This window comes from Numida meleagris, chromosome 21, assembly GCF_002078875.1.
Source record: "Numida meleagris isolate 19003 breed g44 Domestic line chromosome 21, NumMel1.0, whole genome shotgun sequence".
NCBI classification, from domain to species: Eukaryota; Metazoa; Chordata; class Aves; order Galliformes; family Numididae; genus Numida; species Numida meleagris.
The window spans coordinates 1,644,540-1,665,776 of NC_034429.1; the positions used below are offsets into that span (position 1 = coordinate 1,644,540).

Genomic DNA, 21,237 nt, shown 5'->3' on the forward strand with positions numbered 1-21,237 from the left:
CCCGTCTTCTAACCCCATCGTAACAGCTTTGGAATATCTCACGATCGCATATGTACCATTAGTATTAGTATCCAAAGAAATGACTCGTTGCAGCACGGTATCTGTGCATATCCAACCATCAAGCTGCTGGATAATTCCCACCAGGAGCAATGCAGACAGGAATTGCCTCAACTCTGGACCCGCACCTACAGCAGACAAGCACAAATAGGAGAAGACAAGCTCTGGGGAAGAAAAGCATCAATTCTGCCCCAAACTTTCATTCATTATAAAAGAAATAATAACCTCCTCTTGCAGCGAACAGGCCGACTCCATCCGCCTGATGGGCTCCGTGCAGCAGGAAGGAGATGCATATTTCCAAGAAAAACACAAGAGACCTTTCAGCTACATTAACAGCCCCGATGAGAGCTCCTGCAGGCTTCAAGGAAAACACGCCATTGAAGCCAAGTGCATTAATAACCGGGGGAATGAACAAGCGCGGAAAGCTGAACGCTCACATCTCCCTGTTGGCTCCTTTGGAGAGCACAGGCAGCTCTGTTAATGGAGGGGAAGGTGGAAGAACTTGGAGCGTGATTTCAGCAGGAAAAAGCCAGGCAACAACATAAATATCTGCATAGCCTGAATGTCTATAGGTAATTAAGAGCTGGAGGGAGGCAGGGAAGCTGACACCTCTCTGTAAGCAGGAGCAGCAGGAGGAGAGGCCGAGTGCTTCTGGAGGATGCAGAAATTCAGGCAGGATCTGTGCTCTCAGCTGAACATCATTTGGATTCCCAGCACTCAGAGCTCAGGGTCCAGCTTCCAAATGTCAGATTTCACAAAACAAATGGGTCTGAGCTTTGGATCTAGGAACTGGTTTGCATTTTAGGTATCCTCGAGGCTTGCAGTTGTAGTATTTTGGACCTGAATATTGGACTTACGCTATGCTCTATTTGAAAACTACCACTTCAGTCAGTTTTTACATTAAATTATCCTACCAGACTGAGGCAAGCTACTGTAACATGTGTCTGGATGAGGGGGGCAAGCCAGGCAGTTCAAGTACTTTGTGATAAATGCAGGCAGACGGTGCAGGGCATGGGCACGCCAGTGCATGGGTTGTATATTGGAGTAGGTCTGTAAGTGATGGCACCCAGCTCTTGCATTACCTCTTGCTTTCCATGCTTGGCCTCTTCCTCAGCCTACTGACTTGGCCTCGAGCCTTTATTCTGCTAGCTGTGCGTATTTAAGTCAAAATAGAACAGAGCACATTGGCATTTGATTTTGAGGGGTATTCTCTCTGCTTCCCATTGTTTGCAGAAGTCAATGCACAGCTGCTCGCTGGTGCCAACTCCTGGCATCGAACACACTTTTGCAGATGAAGTTGTTTTGTTGCAGATCTCCCCTTGAAAATGCAAAATAGCTTAAAAAAAAAAAAAGAACAATAGAAGGAGAAATAGCAGAGAGAGCTGCCTGGGAACGAATGGAGGGGCACTGCTGCTCTGTGCTGGGGCTGCTCGGAGCTGCCCAGTGGTGGAAGCATCCCAAGAGGGACACAGGCAATGGAGCAGCCTGACAAGGTCAGGAGCTGCGAAGTCAAAAAAATCCCTCTGGCCTGTGGCCATCGTAGAGCAGACAGGGAGTAAGGGAGGAGCAGCCAGGCTGGGTCCAGGCTCCAATGCATCCCCATGCCGCCTGCATTGCGCCGGAGCAGAACGCTCCATCTCGCCACTGCCGTAAAACTGGGGAGGGGATCTCCTTTGAGGCTTAATTAATGGAGGCTCGCACAGTGCTCAGAAATCCTGAGGGGGAGGGAAGGCCGTGTTATCACTGCAAGGAATCTTTTTTTTTTTTTTCTGAGTTTTATTCGCATTAGCTGCTGCTCGTGTTAAATTCATACAGCGTTTTGTAAGCGACTGAAGCACTTTCTCCGCTGCGCATCATTCACCACCGCTCGCAGCCCAAATCAAGTCGCTGAAAGGATGCTGATGTCTCCGAGAAAAAAATAAAAATAAAAATAAAAAATCCTTGAAAGAAGCATTCTGCACCAAGATAATTCTGCTTATATAACACATTATCTGCCTTTCTTTTCTCCTGGATTTTATTACTAAGAGATATTTGCATGAAAACAGGGTCTTTGTTGCTTAGGAAATTCATCTGCTACCACTCATGTCCCCATTCTGCTGCGGTCGAGTGACAGCTATTGTGCTCTGCTCTCAGCCCCGGCTATTTATACACTCCCAGCACAGCGCTGCCCGCGTGTGCTTCCGCCTCCACGGGAAGAAATATCCCTGCTTTTAAAGGGGAAAAACAAATTAGATAAAAGCTGCTTCTTGGTCTTTATTGGCTCAAGGAGCTGTAAGAAGGGAACAAATGCTGGCTTTGTGTTCGGCTCCGTTTTAGAGCTCAATAAGCCGTCGCAGCTCAGGGGGGTTCTGGGTGGAAAGGTGCTGGTTTAGGGCTTTTAATCCAGCAGAGAAAGGCATGGCAAGAGCGAATAGCTCAAGCTAAACAAATTCAAACAGGAAACAAAGCGCTCATTTTTATAGTGATGGCGATCAGCTGGCAGAACCAATGACATAAAACCATGGGTGGGGGATGCTCCAGGGATGTCATAGGGGATGGTTGGGATCCTCAGTTCAACGGGGATGCAGGGATGGATGTGACGATCTCAGAGATCTGTTCTGACCTTAATGATTCCACAATGCCATTAGAAAATTGTAGTATCTGTATTTCTTTTCCTTCTTTAAGTGGGACTGCTCCCTACAAGAAGCCTAAGCATTTGTTTTAGCATAGAAACATGAAGGAGAAATAAGAAATTCAACTTTCAGCAACTTTAAGACATCTCAAGCCATAAAGGTGAATGCAAATGTTTCTGTGGGTTATAAAGATATGATTTCTCATGCTTCATCCCCTTACACCAGCCAAGAAAACCCTAGCAGAGCCACTGAGCCAAAACAAGAGCGAACAGGAGGAAATGGGTCACCGGGATGGAGCGTGTGATGAGGAAGAGCAGGGAATGAGAAACCAGCACAAAGGGGGGGGGTGAGGCAGTGGGAGGACCCCATGCCAAGAAGCAGGAGAAGCCAGCTCCGGGATGCTCAGCTCCCTGCCTACAGATGTATAAATCATAGAGGTCTGGTGGAGGGCATCCTTCCAGCTCCAAGCATTTCGGAGGAGATAAAAGAGCGCGGCGAACCCAGGGACAGCAGCCGTGCCATCTTTGATTAAAAATGCAGCGGCGCGAGCAGGGAGCGGCCGCCTGCTGCCAGCACTCCCTGCACGGTTTGGGTTTGGGGAGCTGAGCTTCCTCCTCCTCTTCCAACCATCACGGGAAGGAGGGGAAGGCTCATTGAGAAACCGAACTCCGGTCTGCGCTGATATCAAGGCAGAAGAGTCAACGAGTTGGTGCTCACCGCTCAGGTCTGACCTTGGCTGTTCTACAAATATGAAAGGAAAGCAATTAGTTTTATAATGGGCCAGGCAGACGTAAGAAGCGATGGGAGGGGAGCAGGTTGCACGGCTCAGCAGGTTTGGGACCTTTAATTGCTTTCTATTCATCGATGCTTTGAGGATGCTGCGCCATGCTCTGCAGCCCTGATCAGAGGAAGCCTAACGCTGGGTTAACCAACAGGATGGAATAAGGCAAAGGTTATTTCTTCAGGTTTTTAGGTTTCCACACCTCTCTGCCAGGTGGGAGCCGTGCTCCATCTGCACACATCTCTGCCAACCCTTCTCAACCCACCCCATCGCCAGCTCTGGGCTTTGCAGGATGCGATCACACCGTACACGTCTCCCTGCTGCTGGTATTTTCCTAGAGAGCCTCTGGGCTTTTTTCTCAAGCCTCTGCTGGGAAAAGCCTCCTTTCAATTCTTCTCTTGTTAGCTGCTCCTTAATGTTTCATATTCCTGCCTGGGATCTGGGGCTTAGCGTTGCTTCTGAACAGCTCCTCTCGCTGCCCTCCCGCGGGCACCGGGATCAGGAGAGAAGCATCATTAGAGTAAACCTGGGATAAAAATACAGCAATCCAGTATCGCTGGGAGATTTGTAGCTTTTCCTGCTTAGGAAGCCCTTGAAAAGCCAAGCCTTGCTGAAATCATCTGCTCTAAGAAACGCTGCTCTGCAAGCAGCCTCTCCCATTTCATACTCCAACAAGTGAAACACAAATACACCCCAATTTGTTTAACAGACATGATGGGAAGGAATCAGGATAAGGCTCCAGGAAGAAGTGAATTTCTTCTCATCATATGGCTGAGCACCCTCCATGTTCCCTGGACAAGCAAGACCTCATCCCCTATGGACTTCGGTGGGGTTGACTTCGCCAGATGCTGGCCCAAACCATGGTTCATTTCCTGCCACAAACATATTTCCCCCCCTTCTACAGCTTTTCTTATCCTCGCAGTCAGTTCCCCATTGCTCCGACATCCCCTTGAAAAGCTGAGAGTTTAATAACAATTATAAGCGGTGATTTGCATTTGGGAGACAGAAGTCGTAATTCGACCTTTTAAACGGCAATCACAGGGGCTGGAAACTCGCTCTTATTTAAAGTCATTATAACTGTGTAATGAAAGCTCGTGCAGGAGCATGCCCACAGCTCTGGGGTTTCACCAAAATCCCGGTGAGGCCGAGCCCCCAGGGTGTGCAATGCCCCATCACTCTCCCGTACGCCCTTCAGGATGATTGGGAGGGATTGGGAGGGATGCTCTCGTGGTGCTGGCATGGGGCAGCAGGTGATGAAGCACTGATGTAGGGCAGTGTGTCTATTAGTGATGTGAGATAATCCTCACTCCTCATGGGCACATCACTGCCCCTGGGGATTCCCTGGAGGGTGAAGCCCACGAGCCCCCACATACTCCTGTTATTCCAGCTTGAATTTGGTGCTATCCAGCCCTTACCCTATGTGCTTCTGCAAAACCAGGGCAACGCTTTCCTCCTTCACAAAACGATTCCTGCTCCCCGTAGGTGCAATGCCATAGAAAAGCTAATTATGGTTAATTTTCTAAGGCGTGGGCTGGGGCTGGCTCCAGAGCTGGCTGCAGAATGCCAGGGCACTGCGCTGGGGGCAGGGAGAACATTATTCGCCTTGCAGTGGGTAAATCCAGAAATTATTAAAGTTGGATATACATGAATGCGTAACATCGCATTTACACAGTCACTTCTCCAGCTGCAGCCGCGTTGCTTTAATGTATATGGGAAAGTTTGCTCCAGAATGATCCAGTTTAAAGACTTTTATTTAGGAACTAAAAAGGAGAGTTAAACCATCGCTATTTCTCCCTCTTCTTCCCAAAGCTTTTATGACAATACTTTGAATTTAAAAAAAAAATAAAAAAATCCCTCCAGGCTTTCTAATTGTGCGAGTGAATCTCAGGGAAACATACGACTTATTTCTAAATGCTATTAAACTTGAAAGCTAATAGCACAGCCAGCAGACTCGGTGATTTATACAGCAGCTTGGCAGCAGCGACCTGTCTGCTCGCATTAGCATGGCCAAAACCCACACATGCATCCGCTGAAGGGCTGAACAAGAGAAGTGCTGATGGACCAGTGCTGGCCATGGGGTGCCCACCACCCATTCTTTGCTTGGAGGGTGTTCCTCCCCCCTATTTGGAGGCAGTTCCCTGCCCATTGTGCAAAAGCACACACGCAGCACCATGCAATGCAATAGGAGTCGTGCACACGCGATGCAATAGGCAGGAGTTTATCAGGTCCTTGCACAAGCTTCCCTTGCTTCCCCTCCAAACCCTCCAGTGCACCCCGTTGTGCAGCCAGGCTAAATTCCCAACCTGAGATTTGCATGCAATGCGTCGCTCTGCTGCAAAAGGGCAGTGGGTGGCTGTGGCTGAGCATCCCTTGCCCTCCAGCTCCTTGCCCTGCTATCCGAGCTGGCAGATGCACAGAGTGGCTGCAGTAATTAGTCTCCGGGCCTCTTTTAATTGCTTACAAGTGGCTGCAAGTGGGCACTCCAAGTTGATCTGCTATTTGCCCTCTCTGCTCCGGCTGCCAAAAGAGGGTTGGAATGAGTGACACGGGGGACCGCAGGGTTTGAAATCCATCCACTTCCTTTCCAAAAGCACTGACTCAGGAGCTGTGAATCTGTGCTAAATTAGTGCCCTTTAAGGACATCCATCCAAATGGAACATCGGCACCTGCAGGCTGAGCTCCTCCAGCTCCCGGGGCCGCAGATCTGAGCTTCACAGTGGCAAAATTGACTTTTCAGGAGGAGACCTGCAGGTCCGAGCCCATTCATCACCCTCCCTGCTATAAGCACCTCCAATGGACCCAACTCCCTGTGCGGATCTGGCAGGCTCTGTCTCCCTGCTCTGCTGCTGAACGATCTATCTCTTGTTCCCAGCCACCTCAGGGTCTCATTGCCCCCTCTTCCTGCTGCCATGCCAGCTGCTGGAAAAGGGAAAAGAGAAGCCTGCAGGCAGCAGGGGCTGCTTCTCCCCACACTGAGCAAGGTCAGCAGGGAGCTGGCGGCACCAGGAGAGAATGGGCATTGCGAGAGCACTGCTGCCCTCACCTCGCCTGCAGCAGGTTTGGAAAAGTCACGCAATTGTGCTGAAGGAGGGGTTTTTCTACAAGCCTGGACTAAGGGGAAAGAAAAGCGCCGCAAAAACAACAGAAGTCCAGATTCATCCTAAGATATAAAAGAAGTGCAGCCATAAAGAAAGAGGGGAAAAAAAAAAAGAGCAGAGAAACCTCAGTGCCTTTGCTTCTCACTGGTGTGTCGGGAGTGTCTTGGCTTGCTCACTTTGCCTTGTTGCTGGTGTTCTGTTCAGCGCAAAATTCGTACGTTAAGGGGCCGAGGTGAGCCTGCAACTGAAGCAGATGGCTGGGAAGGGAGCAGGTGGAGCACGCTGCTGCATCGCATCCCCTTGTGCATTGCACCCTCCCAAGTGCAATGGCACAGGGAAGCAGAAACACTGGCGACTGGTGTTACAGGCTCGGCGGTGGAGGAATGCCAGGGCACAGCTCCCTGGGTGCTTTGCGAGCACAAAGCAGGCTGGCAGCAGCCAAGTTTGCAACTTGAGACCCCCATGCATCCAACACCCTTCCTTCAGTGCTGGATGTTAAGCTTCATCTCAGAGCCAGCACGCAGGTGGCAGAGCAGAAGAAGATCCGTATCTGGGCCATGGGATGCTCTGCACCCAGCAGATCTGTCCCCTTCCTGCGGTGACACCCAGGTGCAGGTGAGACGGGGACAGCAGACAGTGCCCACCCCGCTCTCCCCCTGGGATGACACACACAGGCTTTGTTTCTACGCATTTCCCTCGAATCAGCTCGTTATTTCCTATGCAAACATAATAAAGACGGCATAATGACTTCCTGGAACATTCACATTTTAATAAAAATTATAGAGGGGAAGAGATATGATGTGGCACCTGAAATTGAAACCCAGCTATTTCTTCCATCTTTATCATCCCCAAAAATGTAATATTTTGACATTTATAGAGAATTGCAGCATTGTGATTTTTTTTTTTTTGAAACGTATTTTATCTTTCCCTGTATGATATTAGGCAAGCTCTTCTCCATTTTCTAATTTCATTAACCGGCGCTGAGAGTAAACCCCTTTATTTCCACCTGAATCCGCCCACTCAACGTTTTTCCCTTTCAGCAGAGATCCACACGCACATAAGGCATTTTTCAGCAGGATTACTCAAAGAGAAGCAGGGGGAGAGCAGCAGGCAGCAATGGGAGCCCATGGAGCATCCCATGGCAAAGGGGCAGGACCCTGCGGGGCTCACAAGGAGAAGATATGCTTGTAAGGAAACAATGCCAAGCTTGAAAAGTGCTCTCTGGAAGGGGGAGGAAAAAAAAAGAACCCAACCCCATGCCAAGAAAGGATGGGATAGGGACAGCACAGCAGCAGGAGGCCCTATCTTCATGTCAACCCTGCAGAAAAGCGCTTCTAAGGGCCCTGATGTGTAAGAAACCCTGTGATATATGGCGAGGGCTGAGAGCAGCGTCTCATCTCGCTTGTTTGTGTTTAAAGGAGAAGTTGCAGCTCTCGGGGATGACAGGTTTTATTTTTAAACTTTGGCAGAGCGGGATGTCACAGCTGCTCCTGTGGGGCCCTGGGAAGGCGCAGACGCACGGAGCGCTGCCTTGAGCTTTAATTAGGGGGGACAGAGCGGAATCCTTCAGAGGAGCACTTTTATCCGTGGGATCTTCAGCTCTGGAGCTGAATGGATGGTAGCAAAAACAAGCATGAAACAAAACCCATTGTCGGCGCTCACCGTTTGCAACGCAATTCAACGCCGACATCCATTCAGTGGAGCTATCCCCTACTGGAAGGGTCTTTGCTTTTATGGGATGGGACCACAACTGCATGACATTTTCCAAGGTCAGGAACACACAACGCTCACTGCAGCATCCCCGGAGCCCTGCACGTGTTTGCATAAAAGGGATCAGCCACTGAACACCCTTTGCTTTGTGGCTCCTCAGTGCTCTGGTTGTAGACCTCCAAGTATGAGATATCCCCAACCCAAGGTGGGATTTGGCAGAGCTGAGCAGCAAGAACCCACCTGCACTCCCTGGTTCTACATTATGCCCATGTTCATGGCTCTGCAGCTTAAAAAAGACATCAGGGAATTAAGGAGAGTAGTGAGCTGAGAGGAGGAAGGAGGATGATTAATGCTGTGGAGGGGACAGAGGTATGATATGGTGAAGTAATAAAAGAAATACAGATGGAATAAAATCCTCCCTTGAAGTCTCATTCATCCAGATCTAAAAAGGTGGAACCTTGCCACCTAAATCATGGGTTTCTTGGCCAGAAGAGCAGATAGATAAGTAGATGGATAAGGTTCCTGTTCTGCCTCCCTCCCCTCCCTGGGTCACAGTGAGGTTTATCACGCACACTGCGCCAGCTCCTGCGTGTCCCATGTTATCCATCACTCCAAAGCAGCACTAAATAGCAGCCATGGGTCTGCCACTGACAGCATTTTGGAGGATTGCTGCCTTGAGAAACCACTCTGTGGGCACTGTGCTTTGGCCAAGAGTCCAAGGATGGGGTAACAGGGCAATTGGAGGGGCAGGATCATGGTACGCCAAGCAGCTCTGGCAGCTTGGGAAGTAAATAGATCTCTATTTTGCAGGAAATTATGGTATTCCAGGGTGTTCTCTGGCTTCTCATTGAAATAAATTAAAGCATTAATGTTTTCCAGGAAACTGATCCTCTGGAAGGTGCAGTGGTGGAAAGTTGGGATGGGAAACAGTAGCACTGACCCTTCTGTTCTTATTCAAACCAACTCAGATTTTCCAAGGAAGCATCAGATGGTTGGACTTGATGATCTTGGAGGACTCTTAGAACTGTAATGATTCTATTTGGAAAACCCACTCTGTTTCCAGGCTGTTTTGAGAAAGCAAAAAACCATTTCCCTTCGGATGTAACATCATTAAACACAAACAGCCAACCAGAACCTGAATCTGTATTCCTCTCTCACAGAATCACTGAGGTTGGAAAAGAGCGCAAAGCCTCGTCCTTAACGAGAATGAATTGAAGCCATGAAGTTGAAACAAAACATTTTTAGCTTCCTATCTCTTCCACCTTTGAGTTGAACCTCAGTGGCCGGGCTGTGGGCAGAAGCATGGGATGTCACCGCTGGAGAACCCCCCAACTTCCCCCATGCAGGCAGCAGTGCCCTGGGAACCCCATTGATTTCTCTGCTCCGCTTTCTGATGCTACACACAGCTGTGCCGGCGTGGAGATGGGGATCGATAAGACAAGGCGCTTCTATTAAAGCCAACACAAAAAACTACATTTTTGAGGCAGGGGGTGTTTTTTTGCACTTCAGGAAAAAGCTTTTCTCTACCCATACCAAACAAACCGTGGGAAGAGATGCTTTGAACAGTGGCAGCTGAGGAAGTGTAATTTGCCAAGCAGGAGGAAAGAGACATGGAATGGAATAAAGCAAAATAAAACAAAACCCAGGTTGACAGAGCAGGCTTCCTGCTCACCCAGCGGGGAGCGGGGACTTTGCTGCCTGCCTTCTCCTGCCATAGAGCTGCCAGCCCAGCACCCCACACAGCCCCGTGCTGAAGTCTCCCTATGGGGGTGCAGCATTGGCACTCACTCATGCACATCCTGGACAGGTGTTTTTCCCAGCAAATCACCAGCTTTTTGCCATGCTGCTGATTTTCCCCGATCTACAGAGCCCGGAGGGGCTGTCCCAGTGGGGAAGAGCAACAGGACCCGCAGCGTCCCAGTGAGCTCTGCCCATTGCTTTTGGTGATGGGGTGATTTATTGCCACCATTTCTGTGCTGGTGGAAGACAAATGGAGTAAATAAAGCCACCTGTCCCTGCCAGAGACATCTATCGTAGTGCTGGTGCAATCCTTCCCTTTGCTGGCACGCAGCCTGAGCACCTCACCCCCAGCATCCTCCTGTGCCCTGCAGTCCCTTCAGCATGGGGATCCCCCAGAGGCGGTGCAGAAAGAGTTGGAGCAAGAGCAGAGCGGGGCATCAGCCTTTCCCTGCTTCTTTATAGGGAGCTTTCCTTGCTTCTTGAAGCCTGGGCTCCAATTTTGGTGAAATGCGACAGCAATTTGGCATCGTTCTGCCCATGCTGGACCCAACAGAGGAGCTGAGCCCACTGCTGCAGCTTTCCCTGAGACAGAGACACGACAAAAGCAGCGCAGCCCTCAACAGCCTCCGATAGGGATCTTAATAATTCTATTCCCGCTAATCCCCACGAATTAGTAAATACAGCTTCATCCTATTTGGAGATATTGCACTACCCAGGGGTTTCTAATAAGCTGATAGAAAGAAAGAGCCAAAGTAGCTCAGCTAACCGTGCTTCTGAATAGCAGCATCAGGTAGTGTGTCTAATAAGCCCTTCCTGGTCCAAAGGGAGCCCCTGATCAATCCACATTAGGCAATTCCCTGCGTTACTTTCCGTTTACCTCTTCAATAATCCCCTCCAGCAGTTCATCAGTGCTTCACGTTCGGAGTCACTTAAGTTCCGATGGATTTCCCTAATGTTGCTGGCACGTTAATATTTAATGCCGTTGCGCTGCACCTTCTTGGAGCCAATGGATCTGGGATTTGGTTCAACCGGAGCTTTTGTTTCAGGGCACAGCTGATGGGTCCCAGGAGCTGATCCTGGGTAAAGTGGAAAATGGCCTCAAGGAGCAGCTATGGGCAGGCTGAGTGACCGTGGGACCTCCCTAGACCCCCCCCCCAGGGTTTCTCTGCTTCACACGAACACCCCATGAGGTTGGGAGCCATCCCCAACAGCTGAGCCGCAGCTCAGTGATTGCACTCAGGCAGGATCCCCCCATTGCTTCTCAGGGACACAGGGTGAAAGAGTCTCACAAAAGCAGGATTTGGGTAGATTTTGGGTGTTTTGGACAGCGATGCTGCTGTGAGCCCACGTCTCAGCGTCAGCTGTGTCATTCCCAACCAGATGTCCCCATCCCTTCCCAAAATGAGAGACATTTAGGGCAGGAAATCCATTATCCAGCAATAACAACGACCCGTATTAGATATGAACTGTGAGATAATGAATATTTTAATTTTATGTATCCCCCTCTTCCTCTTTCTCCCCCCACACTTCTTTTTAAATAAATATTTAAGCACCTCTCAAACAGCGTTAGAAGTGCGGGGCTGAGCAGGTTGATTTAATCTCCAGCTCCCCCCTCTTTGCCAAACAGGAAATCTCTCATCTGCGGCTCGCAAATCTTTGCCAAGGGAAGGAGGGAGGATTAGGAGCCCGTCCGTCGCTTTCCTCCTTTCTCATATTCTTTTGGAAGTCCTTCAAGGGACGTTCTGAAGATGTGATTCATTCTTTTTCATCTCTCTTCTCCCTCCTCTGCTGAGTCTGATTAACTCTTTGCCGCATGAGCCCTCAACCCCTTTTGCAGCAGCATTCCCCCACTCACAGCCTGTTGAACTCTGAGCTGCCATAGAGCTGCTGGGAGCACCAAGGAGTTCAATCCCTTACAAAACTCCCATTGCCAAGCCTGGGGAGTGCTGGGAAGAGCCGCTAGGACCCCAGCCAAGGTCACCTTGGGAGCACCAAGAAGTTCAATCCCTTACAAAACTCCCATTGCCAAGCCTGGGGAGTGCTGGGAAGAGCCGCTAGGACCCCAGCCAAGGTCACCTTGGGAGCACCAAGAAGTTCAATCCCTTACAAAACTCCCATTGCCAAGCCTGGGGAGCTCTGGAAGGAGTCACCAAGACCCCAGCCAGGGTCACCTTGGGAGCACCAAGAAGTTCAGTTCCTTACAAAATTCCCATTGCAGCCTGAGGAGTGCTGGAAAGAGCCACTAGGACCCCAGCCAAAGTCACCTTGAGAGCTCTAAGAAGTTCAATCCCTTACAAAATTCCCACTGCAGCCTGGGGAGCTCTGGAAGGAGCCACCAAAACCCCAGCCAGGGTCACCTGGATCATGGTCCTGAGAGCAGAGCTCAGTGCTGAGCACTGCTCCTGCAAAGGTGTTGGGGAAGGGGTGGACCTAAGGAGAATTATTTATGTTTAATCCTCGCAGTAGAAAAAACAAAAGAGCAACAGGAATGGGGGGAGGGGGGGGTGGAAAAAGCATGGAGATCTGTACAGAATAAACAGCGCTGGAAAATCTAAATAATAACCATGCAGCTTGAAAAAACCTGCTGGAAAGCCTCACTCAGCAAAGCCCTTAAGCCTTCGAGTGGTCAGCTGGAGCCAACGGGGCTTTGTCTGCTGAAAGCCCCTCTTAGTGTCAGCTGCTGCCAAGATGGGCTGGAAGCAGTGCAATCTTCCACGTTTTTTCCTTGGCTTGAGGAAACCTTCCAGGGAATTGCTGCCCATTTTCTCTCCAAATGGGAAAAAATGCTTTGGGTTTTTGGTTGTTTTTTTTTTTTTTAAATTTTACACTTCGCGCTCCAAACCTTCGGTGAAGACGGGAAAAGGTCAGAGATTGGAAACAAAGCACACTGCTCTGCTTTATAGCTGCATGCTGCCCCCGGAATGCAAACACTTAGAGTCTTGACCTACTCAGCTCTGTCCATAACTGGACGTATTGCAGCCACCGAGAGCCTCGCCGTGGTAATTGATACCATAAACCATCTGCTGCAGCACCGTGCTAAGAGATCGTTCTGCTGCTGCCCTAATTCTCCAATGGAGACCGCGCACAATTTCCTAACCAGAAAGCTCCGTGCATGAATGCTGCTCTGCAGGGTAGAGCACAGAGGTGTACAGACAGCAGGTTCGGGGGAAATGTTAGAGTTGAGAAGTGCAAGCACAACACCAGCCCTGGGAGCGCTTCTCAGTCTGGCCGTCACCCAAAGGGGACGTGGGCAGCTCTGATTTGGGGATTTGGCTCCCTCTATGGTGTGGCAAAGGGGAAAAGGAAAAAGCCCGTGGGTTTTGCTGTGCTTGAGGCATTTGGGGCACACTGCGTCGTGCGCACTCATTGCCTCGCTGAGGTTTTGCACAGGGATGCCCATCATTGCTGGGACAGCCCTCACCGAGCAAAGCATCACCCCTGGGTCAAGTTGGCAGCACGGAAATGAGTTTCTGTGGCTCCAGCCTGCAAGCTGCAGCAGCTTGATTGCATTCAGTTGCGTGTCCGTATCTGCACATCGTTTTGGTTTCCTCTTCTTATTTAAGAAAAATATTATTGCACTTAATACAAGCTATTTCTTCCTTTCAGTTTATGCTGATGAGTTCCCATTCAGTTCCTGTGGGTGCTTTTACCAAAATGAAAATTACAATATCAAAATAAAAATCAGCTAATGTGGTAGAATAAATGGCCCAGAGAGCATCAAAGAAAACGTACCAGGAGCGAATAATAAACCATCATAATTCGTCAATTCTATCTGTCCATCCATCTAACTATCTGCCAGCCAGGAGGAATCTCAGTTAGCAGTTAGAAGGATATTGATGGTTGTTTCATGGGCATTGCAGTGCTCTTTCCCTTCCCAAAAGCTCTCACGACTCATCCTTAGCAGATGTACGGACAGAGGGAGCCCTGGCTGAGGAAAGCTGAGATCCCAACCAGGAGAGCAGGAGAGCAAAGAGAAGAGCACAGTTTTCTGCCCCAAATCTCAGCCTCACCCCTGAGGTCATCACCGTCTCCCAGCCTCAAGCATGGGGAAGCAAACCCCCAAATAAAATCGTTACCCCATCCCTGGAGGTGCCCAAGGCTGCGTTGGATGGGGATGTGGGCAACCTGATCTGGTGGGGGGCAACCAGCCCACGGCTGGGGGTTGGATGCAGGTGATCACTGAGGTCCCTCCCAACCCAACCATTCTGTTATCCTATGAAACAAGATGCTCCAAGCCCCCTCCTCATTCCAAATGGGATCACTCCCATTTATCAAAGAGGACAGAGCCAAAGCAAGCTCCCAAGCGACCCATTAACTCCCGTGTATGCAATTACCCTCAGCAGCCTAACGAGCTGACCTCCCTGCCTCAGCTCCCACTGTTCAGAACAATCAGCAGCTGCAATTAGCTGTAATTAGGCAGGATTATAATGAATCTACCGCATGTGTTTTTACAAGCACATATCAAAAACCTGAATTTTTATTTACGGTCCCCGTACACACGTGAGTGTGCACGAGGAAGGAACACAAAAGGGAAAGCCTTCTTTTTGTCATTATTTGTGTCAAGCCTTTACATCAGGGCTTTCTGTCTGCGGCTGATTATAGACGTCAAATTGAATTCTAACTGGAGACAGAGAGAGAAATTAAGCAAAAAAAAAAAAAAAAAATCCTCACCGAACAACCTCCCTGGGACCGCTGCGCACTGAATCCGTCTTCTGCTGCCTTTGTTTACCTAACAGTTTGACGATGCATATTTATGCGAATTGGAGCCCGGCTGCTTTTTGCTGTTTATTAATTAGCGTCTCCTTCTGGCCGTGTAAACCAGGCTGGGAGAATTTGTCTCCTTTGATCAACAGCTGGATTCCTCCCCCACCACACCCATGGCGTTAATGAGGTTTGTAGGTTGAAGGCAAGGTGCCCGTGGAAGACTGACCTCGAGGGGCTCCAGCATTTGGAGGGAGAGGAAGGAAAGGGGGGGAGGAAAGAAAAGGAAGAAAGAGGGAAAAAAAAGCCAACTTCAGGAGCGGGGTGCACGCACCACGGCCCGTGTGTGTCTGGCTTCCTTCCCATTTCAGATAGGCAACCCTCCCCCGAAAGAACTCATGGAGTAGGGTTGGCACCCGTTGCTGTGAATGAAGCAGTTTTGCAGCCTAGAAAAAGAACAGAGTGGAGGCAGTTGCATCCCTGTGCACGGTGCTAGAAGAGGCACTGCATGGCCAGCGGCTGCAGGGCTGTATCCTGGGCAGGGATGCTGAGGCAAATCATGGAGGGGGTGCACAAACCACAAATGAGCATCCTTGCCGACGCTGTGCTTCCAAAAGAGATGCAAGTTGGCACCGACACCTCAGCAAGTGCTCAGAGAGAGCACAGCAGAGCAGAGATAGGTCCTCACCGGGCTCCTGCCTGCGTTCCCCTTCTCCCGGTGCCTCTGCCCTTCCCCTGCTCCCTTCAAGGACGATTTATTTTGCTCAATTTACGCATTTGTTTACAAATACGTAATGGCTGGGGGGGGCACCCGTCAGAACAGCAGCGCGCCTTCCCCGCCGCCGGCCTCTCTCGCCACCTCCTCTGCAATTTCTGCACACACACGTCCCTGCAAAATGAGTCTAAACACTGCAATTTGCCAACCATTTTCAGCCAAATTGTCGGCAATTTCCCAGTGGCCCCGGCACCAAATTGCAGACGCGCGGTCGGCGGCGCAGGAGGGCAGGGAGCGCGATGCTGCGCGGATGCAGGAGGGATGCAGGAGGGATGCAGGAGGGATGCTGCAGGTCCACGCACCGGCATCACCCAGCTGCCCATCATTAGCAGCCACATCCCAGGTGTCAGGTCCCCGGGGTGAAGATGAGCATCTTTCTGGTGGTTGAGCTCAGATATCGCAAGACCAAGTCCGCCTGGAAGAGCAGCTTTCTGCGTTAACGTTTGCGGCTTCGGAATAGAAGCAGATCTCATCGTAAGCCGAACCACTCGCTGGGCTCACGCTGGGGCTTTCAAGTTCCCTAAGCACCAACCTCTCCATCCCACGCTGGGATGTATGGGGAGTCCTGCAATGCCTGCCTTAATACGGCCGTGGGAAGCCCTGCTCCAGCTCTGCACTCACACCTGGACGCCCTTCGTCCCCATCCCTCTCCCATCACACCAACCTATTTCTTCCTGCATCTCTCATAGAATCATTAAGGTTGGAATAGACCGCTAAGACCATCAAGTCCCGCTGCCAGCCATCCCCACCATGCCCACTAAACCATGTCCCTTATCATCTTATTCTCTGCCAGATACCCCCATTAGACATTTATATACATTTATCACAAACCGCCTTCGTTTCAGAAACGAGCCACTCTGCTCTCAGAAGGAATGTATTAATAATTATACAGCACACGATAATTACTTCCCAAGCAGGCTGAAGCCTTTTGTCTCTCCTGTTCTGATTACGCAGTTATTTCACCAGCGAGTGGAAAAGTCAAAAAGTGTCAAGGATGGTGCTTAATTCCTGAGCCGATAGCATTTATTAAAATTGCTAATGAATCTAATAATTAAACACATAAATATAAGTTACCTCAGGTATTAAATCTAATTACTGGGCCTGCAAAAATCAATTTTTGTGCATATGCATAATAATGTATGGGCAAAGTTAATTAGAAATGTCCAGATCAATATTTGAATAATTCTTAACTGGTGGAATCCCTGTCTGAGGAGCGGGGCCGGGCGCTGTGAATAAGTTATATTTCAGAAATGAATGTGTTTTCCTAATGGAGTTTACCCCGGTAAATTAATAATACTCCGGCAAATCTGCAAAATAAATGACAAACCTGTTTGCCTGAATATTGCCCTTAGGGAAACCATTAATATCCTCTGTCAGCTGCCTCCGAGGTCGGATCCTCAGCTCACAGAGAGCGTGGCTGTGTGCCCACCTCTGGGCTCGGTGCTGTGGGGCAGACCCACGTGCTGGGGCGGCTTTGGGGGCTCATTTGCAGCATTTGGGGCCCTGCTTTGCATCGGCGTGGCCCAGCCTTCCTTAGAAAGGCGACCTCGGTGCACGCTGCTGCTGGGAATCAGTGCTGATTTATGGAAACGCAGCTGATCCGTGCACCTCCTCCCTGGCTCCTGATGTCAACTAAAGACTGGAAAAAGAGCCCGAGCGCTGCGTGCTGCCTGGAGCGGGTGCTGCAACACGGAAGGAGCAGGAACCGCACCTCTTCCCCCGGCCTAGCGTGCTCTCCTTTGATTTCCATCTCAGCTGAAGGGAGATAAAACAGATGTCAGGCGGCGTGGGACTCGCGCACACATCCTAAATCATCCTGTCTCGTTGCACGCTGCAAGGGAGCGATGCTCGCAGCGAGCCTGGCCGAGCTGATTCGGTGCACATGAGTGGTTTGATTGCTGGCTTTCTCCATCGTGTTGCTGGCACGGCAAAGGGAAAGTTACTCAGTCATGGGTGAAATCACTATGGGTAAATCTCAGCTCTGAATTGCACGGGGGTAAATCCATTGAAGGGTAACTCAATTGAGATCAATGGCCCAAGTTTTTGCTTTTCTTTGCTCCGAATAAAGGCCTGTGTAATATTTCTGAAGTCACAAGCAGTGCTCCTGATTTTCACAGCTGACGGGCAGACGTGATTCACCACATTTCCAGTGTTTTGCACAATGCATTTCATACACGTGGCACTTGGGAGAGATTATTCCATGTGAAACCACTCCAACCTCTCCCCATTGCTGCATCAGAGCAGCGCCAAGGGCAGCTTGCCCTAAACAGGCAGACAAACCACGCTGAGCACAATTTCCATCCCATGAACAGGGCCACGCGGTGGCAGTGGGGACCACAGGGAGACGTCACCCACCGGCACACTGTGCCTCGTCATCGTGGTGAAGCAGAGCTCGGAGGGAAAGATTTCTGCCTTTCCCCAAGAGATGGCCATGCAGAGCTCCCCAGACACAAGCTGGAGCTTTGCTGTGATAGCTGTGCAAAACACAATGCATAAAAAAATCCCTCTCATCCCTTGAAAAGAGAAGTGGCGATGAAGTGATGTGGCAAACACCAAAGAGCTGCAGTTTATCGTGCCCTTTGAATTTGCACAAAGCAGGGGTCTGGTGGGCACCAGGGCCATTGCTCTGCCCTGCCCAACAGCATCACCCATGGTTGTCGCCCACCTCTCGCAGCACTTTCCCCTCTAATTGATCCTTGCCAGACACTTTGCAGCAATTGGAGTTTCTGGCAGTGCTCATTAAGGGAGAGAGTGATGAAGGCGGAGTGGAGATGCTGCTAATTGTATAAAGCCCGTGGAGAAGGATGGCAGGACTCTGGAGGCTGCTAAATTGGAAGACGCTTGGAGTGCAAAACAACCTGGACACAGCCAATTGAGCAAAGCCACCAGAAAATGGGTGTAATCCAGGTCCACTTTTTTTCTGGAGTGGATTTTATGCGCTGTTCAAAGGCAGAGGCACAGCTGCTGTGGCTCCGTGTAATTACAGACACAGGGAGCAGGTAATTTGTGAGAAAAATGGAAGCCCAAAGGATGCTGCTATTGTCAAGTGGGCATCGTGGGGTTTGGAGTAGAAGTTCCTGGGATGGGTGTCAAAGCGGGTGGCTGGAAGGCAGCCCCAGCCCTCAGCTGCCCATTATGGGGACAGATCCCTGAGAAAGGAGAAACCATCACTTCGTGGATGGGCCAAGCATGGTGGAGGCACGAGCAGGTGAAGAGACAGCTCCGAGGACAGAAGCTGTTCAGCCTCATTCTGCGGTGGCAAGAAGAAATAAAAGCCTCGGAGGCTGCAAAGCAGCAAGTTATCGAGCTGTTGGATTCTCTAGCCACTAATTCTCCATTCATTAAAACGTCTTTGGCTTTTATTTACCCTTCATGTGCTATTTATACAGCTGCTCCCAATGATGGCTGCAGGGATGCATGGGTCCTGCTCAGTCCCTGCGGGGCAGCATCCCCAGCTCCATTTGTTTGTCTCTCTTTCCCTCTCCTGGGATCACACCATCTTTCAATCCTCCCTGACACATTCGTTTCCCCAGGGCAATTGAAGCTGAGAATGATTCCCTGATTGCTCGCTTTTCTTCCTCCTCTCTTATTCTGCAGCGTTGGTTTTTATTCTTTTCTTTTCTTTTCTTTTTTTTTTTTTTTGAAGGATCATAAAATAACATGTTTAGAAATAATTGCATGATAGGGATGTTTTCTTGCCATGTGAGTATTGCTCATTTCCTCTTTAGACAATACATTCTGAGCGCATTTTTTGCTGAAGTTTTCCCACGATGGGAGCGCGGGGCTGAGCCGGGCGGTGCTGCAGCCTTTGAGGTTTCAGCTCTGAGCTGAACAGAGCCAGGACCCGGCCCCAGATGCCCTCCCCAGGGTGAGGGCAGCCAAATAGACCCAGAAATGAACAAGCTTTTCTGGACACCGAGAACCCCACTCCACCACCTCTGCCTCAATCCTACTCCAAAGCTCAGGAGTGCTTCAGTTTAGTTGTCAGTTTATACATATTAGCTTACGTACTGCAAGTGCAAATAAATTCCGTGTATTACCCAATACTGTTTGATTTAGTCAACAATGAGCGAGTATACTTCAAAGCACCGTGCCCTGCAAGAAACGAGAATCATGCACAGCTCTGCAGCTTTTTCCCATCATTCTCTCTCTTTTTTTTTTAACCTCTTCCAGGCCATCCAGACACCATCATCTCCTAATAAATCTCCCCCTGACACAGCCATCATGCAGCTCATTACGGCCCCTGCAGTGCGTGAATTACATGGCCAAGGTTTATATAATGATGAAGATATTTATGGCAGGCCATACCGCTCCTTTGGAAAATATTGATTTGTTAACAACCGAACGACTGTACAGCCATTAAATCAGAGTGCTCTGTTGCACACCCCTGGCGCTAACAGGAGAACAAGTTTACTTTTTACATTTTTATTCCTATTTTGTTTTAAACCGCCGAGGCGGGAGTGGAAAAGGACGGGCACTGAGCAGTCATAGAATCATCAAATCATTAAGGGTGGAAGAGACCTCATCAAGACCAACCATCCACCCATCACCACCATGCTCACTAACCCGCATCCAATCAGCGGATATTGGGGTTTTATCCTCAAAGCCCAAGTGGGAATCTCACTGCTGGGGAAGTCTTTGTGTCCCAGAAGAGGGACAGCCCCCACCTGGGGCAATGGTGATTTTAGGAAAGGCAGAATTGGTCTCAGCCATTGGGACACCACAGATTTAAAGGCAGCAGGGCTGCACGGGGTCACCTTGAAGAGGACAATGCTGTTATCCTCCCTTGATCCTGCAGCAAAGGGGGAATGTGCCCACTTGGGATATTTTCAGACATTGAGAGAGACACTGTAGCACCATCTCAGGATTTCTGAACCACTAAAACAAGGTTTGTGTTCACTACCGCAGCGCTAAGGCCCCAGATAAAAGCACAGGCAGACATGCATTTTTATATTTTTTTTAGATATACAACTTTCTTCTTTTATTGATTGCTTGCTTTTCATTTTATGTCCTTTCCCCTTGCCTGAAATGAGAAAAATGAGTCCCTGCCACAAGCCCTAAACTTTACACTCCCTCACTCCCTTCTCCCTTATTCAACACCGCGGCAGCAGGCACAGGTGAGCGCCCACACCATGGGCTGTGCCATAAAATGTGGTGATAAGGGCAGGGAGCAGCCAGGGATGTGTCCCCCTCATGTACAGCAATGCTTCCCATCAGGCTGTGCTGCTGTGGATTTCTGCCTTTAAGATTTGATAGCAAAGACAACGTTTTCATTTGGAGAAAATATATATATATATGTATTTTATTTTATATATATATATACACACACACACACACAGTAACAATGGGAGGGTGAAGACTGAGGGAAGCATACCCAGGGTTTGGGGAAAGAAACAGCATCACCATTGATCCTGATCCACAGGACAGCTTTGCATTGCTCTATTTCTTGGCCAGCCAGCATCATCCAGCCGAGAGATCAGAAATGCCTCCAGCAGATACCACAGCACGCCTATTGATCTCTATTTGTTGTTCTTCTTGACTCTAATTGCTCCCCTTGATTAAGGCATTTCATGCCCAAGCATGCAAGGGGTGGAACGCCATCAGCATGCAAAGCAGCACACTGCCAAAACCCCCAGCATGGGCGCCTGCCCCCATCCCATTGGGAATTGGGGCTGTGGGGCTGGTAGGGGAGGGAGAGAACATCCTCAGGGGGAGGACAGCAGAAGGACAGGGATTAGCTCAGCCCTGTGTTTACCTCTGCTG

The 21,237-nt window shown here is 49.7% G+C and overlaps 1 long non-coding RNA gene across 1 annotated transcript in view; it reads right to left on the reverse strand.

Moving 5' to 3' along the window:
• LOC110387167 overlaps positions 1-21,237 on the reverse strand; it is a 75,328-nt gene that overhangs the window by 33,896 nt on the left and 20,195 nt on the right. The window lies entirely within an intron of this gene.